This window comes from Lactuca serriola, chromosome 6, assembly GCF_051521515.1.
Source record: "Lactuca serriola cultivar US96UC23 chromosome 6, Lser_US96UC23_V15, whole genome shotgun sequence".
In the NCBI taxonomy this organism is placed as follows: Eukaryota; Viridiplantae; Streptophyta; class Magnoliopsida; order Asterales; family Asteraceae; genus Lactuca; species Lactuca serriola.
In genome coordinates this window covers 146,165,161-146,180,364 of record NC_136413.1, presented here as the reverse complement: position 1 = coordinate 146,180,364, position 15,204 = coordinate 146,165,161, and positions in this window count along the sequence as shown.

Genomic DNA, 15,204 nt, shown 5'->3' with positions numbered 1-15,204 from the left:
TGTTTGGAAGATTATTTTTTTTATTTCTCTCGCTTTTAAGACCCCATGTGCTGATGAGTCTCACAATTTAGGGGGGAGAAATGCCAAGAAGATCGGAAATCGTTATCTTCATCAGTTTCAACATCTAGGGGGAGATTGTTAAGTATTTGAGATATTGAAACTGATATGGCATATTTGGTTATTTAGGGAAGCCTTTTTAGGGTTAATCATTTTATGATTCCCTACAATTCCTTTACAGTAGAAGTTCTTAATCGAGCTCTTCTAAGGCATTGGTTTTATATTAGGCATGAATTTTATATTTATGGCATATATTTATTGTTCCCTATATATAATCATTATGTTTACTTTTGGTGTAAGATTTTTATCAGATTAGGGTTTTCTCTGTACGTTCATCTCATAATCAATACAAGGAAAACATTTATCAGATTACTTGCATATGATGGTGATTGATTCTTGATTGTTCTTGATATTCCGCATTCGTCATCTCAGATTTATTCCTATCACAATCACATACTTATGGTGTTCAAGTTTTCCACACACATCCATAACTCGATCTCGCCACTACTACCCCAGGGGAGTATGTTCATTTTTCTCCCTTTTATTTCTTTTAAATTATTTTGTGCATTGTATGAAATAAGTGTGGGGTAGGGGGTCGAAAAAGAAAATTTCTAGGACATTCAAAAATTTAAAAATTTAGAAATAGATTTGAAATAATAATCTAAAAATTGAATCTAGTGATAATTTAAAAACCTAAGTTGCTAGTGTTGCGTGGGATGATCCAATGCGAGCTCAAATGTTTAATTAAGCCAACATATGTTATAGTATATTTGTGGCTTTCCAAGTTTTAGTGAAAAGCCATGAGATATGAAAGATAATCTGGTAGTTTATATGGTATAAGAAGTTTTGCAGCATGCACCTGAAATCTATTCAGGAGAGCTTATGTAGTCATGCCACTTAGACTAATACCTCTAACCAATAAAGGTTGAAGGTAAACTCCCTTGCTTAAACATATAGGATTTGAGAGAAAAAAGTGAGATATTTAAAAAAAGAGAGAAAATTACCAAAAAGTTGTAAAAATTTTGGAGCTATCAAAGTATGAAGATCAAAAGATCAAAAATTCTAAAAAATCAAAAAGTTGAAGATACCAAAAATCAAACATAAAGGTGGTGAATTTAGAGAAATCAATGAGCAAATATCAAAGAAGTGAAGAATTCCAAGAGCTCCATTGTGGTATCAAAGTTGTAATTTTTCTAGATTATGTATGCTTGGGTAGCTTAACCAAAAATACCTTGAGGTTAAGAAAGATTTCTGAGGATGGATTCGAATGGTTGCAGAAACGAGTGACGTATAAGCTAAGGGGTGAAGGTTCATAAGGATTGTGAGTATTTGGGATTGGGAAGTTATTAGGAATGTTAGACACAAATATAAACATTGAGGTTTTGGTATAATGGCTGAGTTCAAAATGGATTGTCTTATGTGATATTGGTGATGAAAGTTTGACTTAAAATAAATTAATTTTGCTTGTAGGCAAACAAAAGATAAGTGTGGGGTATTTTGATATTACCGTATTTATACATATTTTTAGGCAATATCATAATACATTTTATTTAATATTTTGGTTATTTTCAAAGATATTTGGTACTTATTGAATTAAATTGCATTTTGCAGCCAAAATGAACATTCTTAAAGAATAGGGACCGAAATTGACAAGAATTGGAATTTGGAGGATGGAAACTTAAAAGAAGAATTCCAACGAGAAACCCAAGTCACGACATGGCAATCAACCTCACAACACGAAGTGTGGTACGAGGGAAGTCAAAATCCTTGCCCGATAAGGATTTGTATCAAAGTCATGACTTGAAACCCTTGTTCACGTTGTGAATCACATATTTTTCCACAACTATTAATTATCCTTCACTCTTATGATTTGATAAGGCTTTTGGAGAGTTTTCTGCAGGAAAGGTATTCTGAGAACCCGATTCTAGAGTCCAGAAAGTGCACACAAAATTCTTTGGAAAGAGATTTGCTTGTAGATTTAGAGATTGAAGAACACATCATTACATTGGTTTGGTTTACTTTAATCATGTCGATTTATGTTGAACTTGTGTTTATGTTTTCAACCATGATTAGCTAAACTCAGTTGCTTTCGTTTAGCTAGATGATACTTTAACTCTCTGATTTAGTTATCTAATTTATGGATTTTAATTGTTGGTTGTATGCATTTGTTTGATTATCATTACCTAGCATGTTAAAGTTGTGATTTATTGCTTGAATTCAGGTTAAGTGTAGCTTAGTGACCATTAAATTACATGAACTTGATTACCTAGTGATTTAGTGACCATTAAATTGCTAGTGCTAGGATCGACCAAATCTTAGCAAAGTTATAGAAGTAACAAATTTAGCTGTGCTAGAGAATATAAATTGTGACCATAATTGTGTTTGTTTAGATAAATCTTATATATCCCATCTATAATTAATAACTAATTCTGTGTTTTACTTATGTATGACCAATCAAGGTAGTTCATGAATTGGTGAAAATATTAGTAAATTTGAACTTGAATTGCTAATTACATAATAATTGGTAACCAACTATAATAATGCATAATTAGTAACTAACTGTAGAGGAGAAGTATATTCGAACTAAACGGAAGTATTTTTAGAATATTGATTAAAATTATTAGTTAATTGTTTAAGTTAGTCTGAACTTGTAAAATCAGATAGAAAAATCCCTTTTAACTTTTGCTTGTTTTATGTTAAATTTTAGCAATTATTTTAGTAAATTAAATTCGTTTCCTGTGTTCGACCCCAACTTACTTTACTATACTATAATCCGACTAGGTTGTAACGCCCGTAGATCCGGGCTAGTCAATTTAGAGGCAATAAGTGTCGAAAATGACTTTTCGGAAAAAGATTATTTATAATAAATAGTCTTAACCAAGTTGTAGAATATGTTTCAAGGTTTCCGTACATATAAAGAACGCCAAAATCCGAGTTATAACGAAGAAGTTATGGCCCGTCGAAGTTTTACAGCAAAACCGGCACGACACCGGGAGACGTAAATAGTGAATTTACGAATGAGAACTTTTTAGCCTTAGTGATCTAAATCAAAGTTGTAGTATATGTTAAACCGAGAACATACAAAAAAAGAACGTCCAAATCTGACTTCGTATGATGAAGTTATGATTTTCTAAGATTTGGCATAGCAGTACACGGCCCGAAACTCGAATTTTAGTTCGAGCGGTTTTTGGCTTACGCAACCTTAATGATAGTTTAATATCTCATTAATAGGAACTCAACGGTAAAAAGATAGACGAAAACGGAGTCTATATGAAGGAGTTACGAATTCTTCGCGGTCATTTAACAGTCTAATCTCCTCCAACCGTTAAATTTAAAATCGGTTGAGAATTAGCCAATGGAGTCAAAAGTAAAGTTGTAGATCTTGTTTTTCCCTACGCGTGGATATAAAGAACGTCAAAAATGGAGTTTGTATGCAAAAGTTATGAATTTTTAAAGATTGGCTGTTTTACCTGCGTCTGGCGCCACTTGTCAGTACCAGACTTCGCCTTGGAGCCTAGGAAAAACTCACAACGTGAACACCCTTTTTCACGACGTGAATTGGCCCAGAAAGCCTATAAATAGAGGCGTAAATCACCCCCAAAACTCACACCTTTCACACTCTTTCTCTCTCATTACCCCCAAACCATCTTCCTCTTTCCCTAGCACCTCCTAGGTGCTAGAGGCGAGTCCCGGAGCGCCAGACGGCTCCAAGAAGAAGAGCCTTTCGGCTCGAGAACGCTGCTCCAGCGGAGCCTAGTTTTCTTTAAAACCCGCTGTTTTGTCGGAAGAAATTGTTTTGATATAACGAAGTGATGTCCGAGTGCCAAGTCACCACTTTATCGTGTGAGTGCATAGTCCCTTTCATCTTACATATAGATATGAAGTATTTTAATATAAATTATGTGCTATGTGTGCATATTGTCTGAATACTTGCTGTCCATGCTGGGTGAAAGATTTTTATACATGTTTTAAATGATTTAAACTGTATATGTATTTTATATCTACAAAATGTGTTGGATAAAACATGGGTAGATGAAATAGTTGTTGTGTGATAACACGATGAAAGACATCAATGTTTACAGTGATCCAGTCATCTAGTAGAGTATAGATGACGACCATGGACGATACTAGACAGTCCAGTGGAACGCTAGTAGGCTCGTAACATGTAGGTTTTTTGAACTAGGTACTCATTAGGTATATTGAACTGAGTGTGTTCACTAGGTATTTTTGAACTGAGTGTGTCAATAGGTATTTTTGAACTGAGTGTGTTCACTAGGTATTTTGAACTAAGTGTGTTCACTAGTTACTTTTGAACTAAGTGTTTACCAGATGTTTTGGACTACGTGTTCACCAGTTATAATCTATAAGCCTTGGTAACGATGGACTTCGTGTCGATTCCTTAGGAATAAATAAACGAGGAATAGCTGATTCTTAGGGTAGATCCTTAAGACTAAAGAAGATAATGGGGATGGGTAATTGGGTTGATTGTTTGATTGTTTAAACATAATAATTATATTATTGTGGGTTGAAAACCCTATGTATTCACTAGGTTTCACAACCTGACCCACTCAGTTTATTTATATCACATGTGTTGATGTGAAGTCACATTACACTGAGAGATTAAAGAGATGTAGATCACTAGTGTAAATAAATGTAAGTTCCGTTTATGCTTATGTTTCTGTATTGACGTTGACATCCCAAACGTTTTAAAATGAATAAAATACGTTTCTTCGAAAATGTTTTGATAACGTATTTATCGTGTTTTACTGGGAACAAATTCCGCAACATTTTTATTAAAAGAAGTGCTCTGATTTTTATAAAGCATAAACAAAATCGGTCTTTTCTGGACGTGAAAAATGGGGATGTCACAGTTGGTATCAGAGCATTTGTTTAAGCGAACTAGGAATGTGGATTTAGTTCTAGACTTAAACTTAGAATGCTAAGCAATGATTGTGAGGAGTGTGTCTAATATATTTAGGTAATACACCTGAATAGACACAAGCACTAACTTATTTTAGGAATGATGCCTAAATTGCTTTTACGTGCTAAATGATTTGTTATGCTTTATGCTATATTTTGATTGGATCTATGGTCTGTTGCCGACCGAATCTGGAAATTTTATGTGTTCAGATTTCTAAACGTTTAGATACGGTATTAGAACTGGCATGTAACTTTTCGGAGTAATAGGTAGATTTGCACGTCTATCGTAAATAAAATTTTTCCTATCTTAAAATTGTCGCCTCGGTACACCGAACGTCTGCTTGGGTGTACAAAACGTCATGGTGAAGACAGACTAGGAAATATCCGAGAAAGATGACAACCTGAGCCTAAGAATTTGATGGGTCATGCATCGGTCATTGCGCCTACGCCCGAACCTATCACAATGGCAGAAGTTCAGGAAGTGATGCGAACCATGATAGACTGAGAAAATAGAGGAAATGAGATGGCTTACGATAGTGAATGATACCTTATCAGAAGATATCATAAGAGAGGTATCTTGCCTTTAGAATACGTCTGATAAAATAGCAGTACGTCTAGAGAAGTACGGTACATCTGAATGTACACATTTGATTGGCGGGATGATAGAACGATTGGTGTATTTCCTAAAATTTTCCTATCATCTGGAATTTCCATCACCAACCAAGTTGAAGCAGGATTGATGATTGAAGATACGCATGGAAGAAGTCCTAGTAGAGTCTAGGGAAAATTTTATGATTATTTGGACACACTCGTATGTGTTAAATTGTATTGTGATTTTAGGATTTGGGGACTGCAAGACAATACTTAGGACAAGTATGAGTAGGTGTGAAAGGTAGTAGATGCATATACTACCGGAAGCACAGGACTTACACTTGGATCAGGGAAAGTCACAAGGTTACCAAGAAGCTAGTAATTGATACCGTTTTATTGAAATATGTCGTTGCCATCGTTTCGGTAATGACTAAGAAGATTGTTGTTATTCCAACCCTAGTGGTCATATCAAATCGAGTCCGACTAAGAAGAGTATGTTAAATGGTTCAGAGAACCAAGTCCGATGTAACATCTGACTTAAGCTAGAAGCTTGAAGTGATAGACAATCAAAGTGATCAGTAGAGGTATCGTGATAGTTGCTTGTAGCTAGGAATGCTACCTTTTAAATGTGATTATATCACATTAGAACATGAATGAAGGCATAGTTTGTTCTGGAATTTGGCTCTAAAAGACCTGAGTCCAAGCAATGCATCATACGATGAGAGGTTGTTAGAACATGACCCATCGGTCTATTATGATAACCGAAGGAAGAAACTTATCTCAAGTTTGTTAAAGAAGGAGTCTCCAATAAAGATCGAGATCGTGACATGAAGATCATGACTGAAAGTCTAACATGAGATAAAGAGCGGGTCCAAGATCGGGCACCCTGTAGTCAGGAAGTCTTAGAGTTAGATACTCGTTCGAAGAAACATCAAAGTTATGGTTATTACTTAGGATGAAGAGATAACATATGGAGTCATCATTTGAGCCTTGTTTCGTTGATGATTCCGGGACGTAATCATCCTAAGGGGGAGATAATTATAACGCCCGTAGATCCGGACTAGTCAATTTAGAGGTAATAAGTGTCGAAAATGACTTTTCGGAAAAATATTATATATAATAAATAGTATTAACCAAGTTTTAGAATATGTCTCAAGGTTTCCGTACGTATAAAGAACGCCGAAATCTGAGTTATAACGAAGAAGTTATGGCCCGTCGAAGTTTTACGGCAAAACCGGCACGGCACCGGGAGACGTAAATAGTGAATTTATGATGGAGAACTTTTTAGCCTTAGTGATCTAAACCAAAGTTGTAGTATATGTTAAACCGGGAACATACAAAAAAAGAACGTCCAAATCTGACTTCGTATGTGGAAGTTATGATTTTTCTAAGATTTGGCATAGCAGTACACGACCCGAAACTCGAATTTTAGTTTGAGCGGTTTTTGGCTTACGCAACCTTAATGAGAGTTTAATATCTCATTAATAGGAACTCAACGGTAAAAAGACAGATGAAAACGGAGTTCGTATGAAGGAGTTACGAATTCTTCGCGGTCATTTAACAGTCTAATCTCCTCCTACTATTAAATTTAAAATCGGTTGAGAATTAGCCAATGGAGTCAAAAGGAAAGTTGTAGATCTTGTTTTTACCTATGCGTGGATATAAAGAACGTCAAAAACGGAGTTCTTATGCGATAGTTATGAATTTTTAAAGATTGGTTGTTTTACCTGCGTCCGACGCCACTTGTCAGTACCAGACTTCGCCTTGGAGCCTACGCAAAACTCACGATGTGAACACCCTTTTTCACGACGTGAATTGGCCCAGACAGCCTATAAATAGAGGCGTAAATCACCCCCAAAACTCACACCTTTCATACTCTTTCTCTCTTATTACCCCCAAACCATCTTCCACTTTCTAAAGAAGTACTCTGATTTTTATAAAGAAGTACTCTGATTTTTATAAAGCATAAAGCATAAACGGAAGTATTTTTAGAATATTGATTAAAATTATTAGTTAATTGTTTAAGTTAGTCTGAACTTGTAAAATCAGATAGAAAAATCCCTTTTAGCTTTTGCTTGTTTTAGGTTAAATTATAGTAATTATTTTAGTAAATTAAATTCGTTTCCTGTGTTCAACCCCAACTTACTTTACTATACTATAATCCGACTAGGTACACTGCCTATATGTGCAATAAATAATAGATAAGTAGTTAGGTTATAAATTTAAAACTACATAGGTATATCTTTGCACACATCAGTCAGTAACCATTACTGCAAGCCGAGTTGATAAAAATGATAGTCAATTTGTGTAGGATTTAGTAATTAAACATGTATAATGTTTTATAGTTGTAAACACTTAATTTGTTTTTGTGTTATGGACCTATAAACTTATGGTTGTATTATTTTCAAACTTGAACAATTATGTTTAAGATTTAAATCCTGATATGAATTATACTTGAGTTTTTAAGTCAAAAGAGTTGGATTTGGCCCTTCAGCCTTAACCACGACGTGGTGATAGGCTTACCATGACATGATGATTGTTTGTCACCACGATATTTCATCCATGGGTGCCACGTCGCGGTGCCGTCATGGGACCAAAATCCTAAGGCTCGGTTTCTTAGCCATATTTAAAGAATGATGGGACTAGGTTTTCTTTCAACCCTAACCTCCATCCCTTTAGAAGTGTCCCTCCAAAACCATTGCCTCCTTTTCTCCTCTAATCCCTTTTTGGTGTGTTTGGTTGCATTTTGGAAGAAGAACATATCCTTTGGAGCTTGTAAAGAGATTATTGATGAGGTTCATTAGCTTGTGCATTCCTTAGACCTTTGTAAGTGTCTTAATCTCCATTTTAATGGTTTAAATTCATAGATCTAGCTTATTATGGAATTGTAGTTCCTTTTTATGGATTTAGTGGAAGTAGAGGGAAGGACTCCGGATAAAGTTTGCAACTTTGTCAATTTCATGTGTCCATAATGACTTCTATCTTTTAGATCTAGAGCCAAAAAGTGTTTTGGGGCCATGCAATGAAATAAGTCACATTTTGCCTATTTTGACCTAAAATGGTGTAAGGCATGCGTGGAGTGTTCATATTCATAAAGTTAGGATTTTTATGGATCATCCTTGCATGATGAAGCCTCGTGGAAAGTTGGAATGTTGGTCCTAAAGGATTAAAGACTTAATAAGAAGATTTTAATCTACCTGGTGAACCACAGTGTGGCAAAGGGTTGGCCACAGTGTGGTGAGCTCTTGTGTCGGGATTAGGTTGTCTTTACCACGTCGAAAAGCTATTGGCCAAGGTATGGCAGGTTCAAGGATCGCGAATGGATATTTTAGACTATGACATGACAAGGGTTTTGTCACGGCGTGGTGGCCTGATGAGTTGACTTTTGACAGTTGTCTTTTTGGATTAGGTTTGACCTTGGGTCAAATGTTAGGGTTTAGGTCGTAGGTTAAGAATTGACCTTGGAATATGTGTCTAGGTGGACGTGGTGCCCGCCTTTCCGTATTATGAGCTGTAGAGATTGCTGCTTGTCTGTGGGATGAGTTTTCTCACTATGTTACTCTATGATGTGTTGGATTTGAGCTGCTGATAGCTCAATGTTGCTGATAACCCAACGTGTTGTAGTAAGCTGTTGCTAGCTCGGGGTTGCTGATAACCTAAACAGCTAACATTGAGTTGCAAACTCAGGGTTGATGATAACCCATAGTTGTCTTATTTGTTGTGGTGTGTTGTATGTGATACTTTGGGGAACTCACTCAGCTTTGACTTACAATGTGAATTCAAATGTTTCGGATACTTCTGAGGACCGAGGCAAGGTGAATGCGTGATTGTACACATCATCAAATGGTTTTCATGCTTTTAGAGTGATGTTATGCCGATACTCTGATTTTATAATAAAATGTGAATAATGATTTTGATGATTCCGGGTTATGAAAACTACTGTATATTTTTTAAAAAATGTAAAGATTTTACTGTGGTTTTTGGGACATTACATTATGATATCTTTAAATTGTATGTAATTTTATTTGATAAATTATTTGATTCTTAAGGTGTTTTTTCGAAAATTTAAATGGATCAATTGGGTTCAATCTGCTTAGTAAAAATATAGCCCGTTGCAAAAACAATAAAATGTCAATTCGATTTCAATCAATTTACTAAAAACTAGGCGAATGCCCGCGCGTTGCGCAGAAACACCTATATAGTTGAAGTCTTTACAAATATATGATTTTTTGAATATAACAATAACGTTGTTGTTAAATTTGATATAATAATTTCTATATACTAAACTGATATAATATATTGATTATTTTGAATCATATGATAATATATACATTTATTATAACTTCATAATCTCAATTGTTTGAATGACTTCTACCCGCGAGTTATACATGAATAAAATTAAATATAATATATGATTTGATGTTATTTATAGTTGTTTTTATTGTTAATTAATTTTTTAAAATTTATTTGCTTAATGTTTTAATTTCTATCATTATAATTATTTAAAACATCAAACATTGTTTTTTTATTTTAAAGCTAACAATATAATCATTTATATAGAGTTGTTTTTAACTATTGTTATAGTAAGTTATTTTAAGCTACTTATTTGGAAACTTTTAACGATTATAAAAATATATTTAAGAAATATTTTAGTTAAATTGAAATTACAATTTAGTTTTTGCTTTTATCACTACATATTATCACTTTTAACTATTTACAAACATTCTTTAGTTTTTTTAAATGAAACTGAAAATTATATTTGAGTTGACATTGTAATGCGCAGAAATACCTATATAGTTGAAGTCTTTACAAATATATATTTTTTAAAATATAACACTAACGTTGTTGTTAAATTTGATATAATAATTCGTATATTAATTTGATATAATATATTGACTATTTTGAATTATATGATAATATATAAATCTATTATAACGTCATAATCTCAATCGTTTGAATGGCTTCTACTCGCGAGTTACACATCAATAAAATTAAATATTATATATGGTTTAATATTATTTATAGTTGTTATTTTTAACTAATTTTTTAAAATATATTTGCTTAATGTTTTAATTTCTATCATTATAATTATTTAAAACATCAAACATTATTTTTTGATTTTAAAGGTAACAATATAATCATTTATATAGAGTTAGTTTTAACTATTGTTATTATAAGTTATTTTAAGCTACTTATTTGAAATTTTTTAACGATTATATAAATATATTTAGAAAATATTTTAGTTAAACTGATATTACAATTTAGTTTTTTGCATTTATCACTATAATTTATCAATTTTAACTATTTACAAAATATTATTTGGTTTTTTTAGTGGAACTGAAATTTATGTTTAAGTTGACACTGTAATGTTATATTTAAATTAACAATTTAAGTATTCTGTCCAAACTGTTCAAAAATTGTAGCTTTAAACTGATAATGGTTTACATGCAACAATATTTTAAATCTAATAAATTAAGTATAATATGTTACAATTTAAAGAAATAACTTTATAAATAGAAGTAAAGATATTATTATTTTAAAATTGAAACTTAGTCTATTTATGATTACACTTTAGGTTTGATATTTATTTAACCTTATTAACCAACTTACAATCATGATTAGAAAGACACTACAATTTATCACTTTTAACTATTTATAAAATAACGTTTGGGTTGTTTAAGTTAAATAAAATTTATATTTAAGTTGAGCCTATAATGTTATATTTTAATTAATAATTTAAGTATTTTATACAAATTGTTCAAAAATTATACCTTTAAAATGATAATGGTTTACATTCAACAATATATTAAAACTAATAAATTAAATATAATATGTTAAAAGTTAAAAAAACATAATTTTATAAGTAGAATTAAAGATATTATTTTAATATTGAAATTTAGTTTATATATAAATACACTTTAGATTTGATATTTATTTAACCTAATTACCAAATTATAATTATTATTATAAAGAAATTGAAAAGTCATGGGAGTTTCAAATGAATGTGGTAAAAGGAAAAAAAAATAAGGATTTCAAATGAATGAGATTTAAGAAAAAATGATAGCTTTATAAGTATGTATGATATTGGATTGAGTTGAAAATTCTCAACGCCTTACTTAATCAAGTTGGGTTGAATATAACTTTTCAGCATATTTAATTAAATATCTCAACCTGACCAACCCAAGGGTATGAATTGACATTTTTTAAAATAGAAGGGTCGATATGAAACTTTATATATACTTATTGTTACCCCTTTCTATATATACACATCTACAAACACATATTGAACACTTCGAACAACACAGAGAGACACATGGCAGACCTAGAGAGCCAGAGTATGCGACTTGCACCGGCCGGCGTAAAGAGCGATGAACAACCGTCTACAACCACCGCAATTTTCAGAAAACCGAAGTACCAGGAAAGCAGCAAGTGCATCGTTTACGTACTCGCCGCCATCGTCTTCCTTGGCACACTCTTCTTAATTTTTGGTACGGTCTTTCTTCGCGTAAACAATCCTAAGCTCCGGCTACGCACCGTTTCAATTCAAAATTTCCAATACGAGAACACGAATTCAACGTCGCTGAACATCACGATGTTAACCGAGGTGACGATCGACAACGAAAACTTCGGCCGATACGACTTCGAGAACTGCAACGCTATTATTTTGTACGGGAACTCTACGATTGGTGGCGGAGTTATTTCCGGTGGCCGTGTTGGCGCGAGAAACATTAAACCGGTTAGTGTTACGATGCAAATTAGATCTGAAAATTTGAATATTAGCGGCAGTGGTAGCGATAGTACGGAACTGATGGAGATTATAAGCTATGCGAAGATGACAGGTAGAGTTCATGCTCTGACGATTGTCGATCGGAGAAAAACAATTGAGATGAATTGCACGATGACTCTCAATTTGAGAAGCCGATCGATCACGCATCCGTTATGCAGCTGAGATTCACGATGATCATGTTTGTAAATCGAACCAATTATACAGTAGAAATATCAAATATGGAAACTCTGTACATGAATACTTTGATTCATGTAACATTTTGATCAATATACAGATTCATAACATTTTTTAAAATTCATTACTAAGATCATTATCAATATGATCATATTTTTTTCATCGAGTTATGAGTATAATTTCATGATTTTTGGATTATAACAAAAGGAAAAGTTTGTTATCATCATCAACTGTCATAACTAAGTAACTAACAACATCAATTGTTTAAATTGTTAGTTGTGATGAATCACAAAATCAACATAAAGAATACGTAAAATCGATCATCAATATTAGATTGAAACGTTTGTGGATATAGAAAAATGTATTCAATGTTATAAAATTTAAGGTTTGGAATTGGGTCCCATATGAACAACTTGCTTTAAAGATCATTGAATAAAATGATAGATACATTAAACAAAATCAAAAGCTAAATTATGTATATTTATTATTTACAGATAGCGTGTGTAAGAAATTAAAAATCCTATGATATAGTTGTATTAGTCAAATACTTTGTTATTAGAAAATTAATCCACAATAACTTGGACCAAATCATAGAAAGTGATTTGAATTGTGGAAATATCAAACTAGAAAGTGTCAACATATTTGAGCCGGCGAATACTAAACATTCGTTGAAGTCTTGAAAAAATGAGAATTTCGATGAAGATTCACTTGGTTAAGCAAAAACGTTCACATATGCATATGTTTATCTATTTTATTGATTTATTAGATCTTACTAGATTATAGCCCGCGTTAAACGTGGGAAACACATAAAAAAACATATAATCGTTTATAGATATTGTATAATGATTATAAAAAAATATATGGTTATTGGTATTATTGAAATGTGTAGAAAATACATTGAAAACGATAAATATATATAATCATTAAAAGATCTCTTTGTAGACATCATTTTTTGTTTTATTAGTTGATCGACTTTTCTCGTCTCATATAGTTATGATATTTATATATTTATAAGCATTTTGATTAGACGTTCCTTGCATAATAATGTTACCTAATTTAAACATATCTTGACAACCAATATACCGTTTTTTCTATTGCATTAAATATTGACAATTATTTCATTTATTTAAATAAAGTTATGTAATATAATTTATAAAATGTTAAATGTTATATAGATTTAATATTAGTATATCATCAATGGAGATTCTTTTCTAAATCATGATTGGTTTATTTTAAATTGATTATAAAAATAAATGTTAGCTTTTATGTTTGTTCTTATTTATTTAGTGTTCGCAAGAACTTTGCATTAGTTTTGGCGCAACTTTGAATAATTTTAGTATATCATCAATGTAATTTGATATATCTGTCAATTATATGAAATATCAAATAATGACATTTCATTACTATTGTGATAATTTAGTTTATATATTATATTTTCATTAATCTTAACGGTCTTATTTTTTATAATAACCGTAACGTTTTTACTAAATGTATTTTTTACAAATATACTAATATCTTATAATTTTTATCTTACTTTATAATTTTTCATAACTATGTTATTTTCAAGATTGACTGCTTTAATAGTGTTTTTTTTCAGTCTATTCAATTTTATATTTCATTATACAACATCATCGTTTGTATGTATTCTGAAATTTCACTTTAAAAATGCTTAATTTTTACACCTTGATATTAATTTTTTTAATAAACTCATGTAATAATTATGGAATATATATCTCATTTTAATTAACATTCACTTCCTTTGTTATATGAAATTCCTCATTAAACGGATATAATTTTGGAGAATAATAATTATAATGGGGCAACATTATCTAAGACGTAAATGTTTGATATACTTTTGGAGAAAAAAAATCAGGATCATTAAAAAAAATTTATATAAATAAAATACAAATTTAAATTTGTTGAAATTATGGATGAAATTACTGGCGAAAATTTATTTTGGAGGGAGTTGTATTTTGTAAGGTATAATAATATTACAAAATTTGAAATATCTATATTTGTTGTGTAAATTAATAAATTTTATTGTTACTATACAAAGATAAAAAAGTAGGTTGATATGATATGCAAAAACATAATAATTTCAATGATATTTTAAACTCATGTCAAAATTAACCGGATTCTTATGACATAAAAATTAAAAAAAAAATCATAATCATCTCTAATATATAAAAATAACATTTTCGTAATTAATGTCAATTCCCAAGATAGTTAATTTTTGTTTTGTCAAAGGTACCTAATATCTTTTCATGTTTATTTGAAAAGTTTCAAAAAAGTAGTTAACTGATTTCATTTAATTTGTGACAAAGAAAATCGAAATATATGAATACATACATTTGATATAGGAACAAAAAATAATCGAAAAAAATATAAAAAGCGAAAGAAGGTACTGACCTTCTAGCGCACAAGAGCGAATGTTTATAGCAGAGAATGATGATGGAAGTTATAAGCAATATTAACGATGTTGTAGGAGAAGGTTTGAAGAAAAGAAACGATTAAAAATAAATGTGAGTCGCGGATTCAATGATGAATCGTATATGTATGTGATAATTTGAATATAAGTTTTCGGTATTATTGATTTCCTAATAAAAAAAGATTTTATACTAATGGTTTACTAATATAAATGGATTTATATTAATGATTGATATTAAGACGTTGAT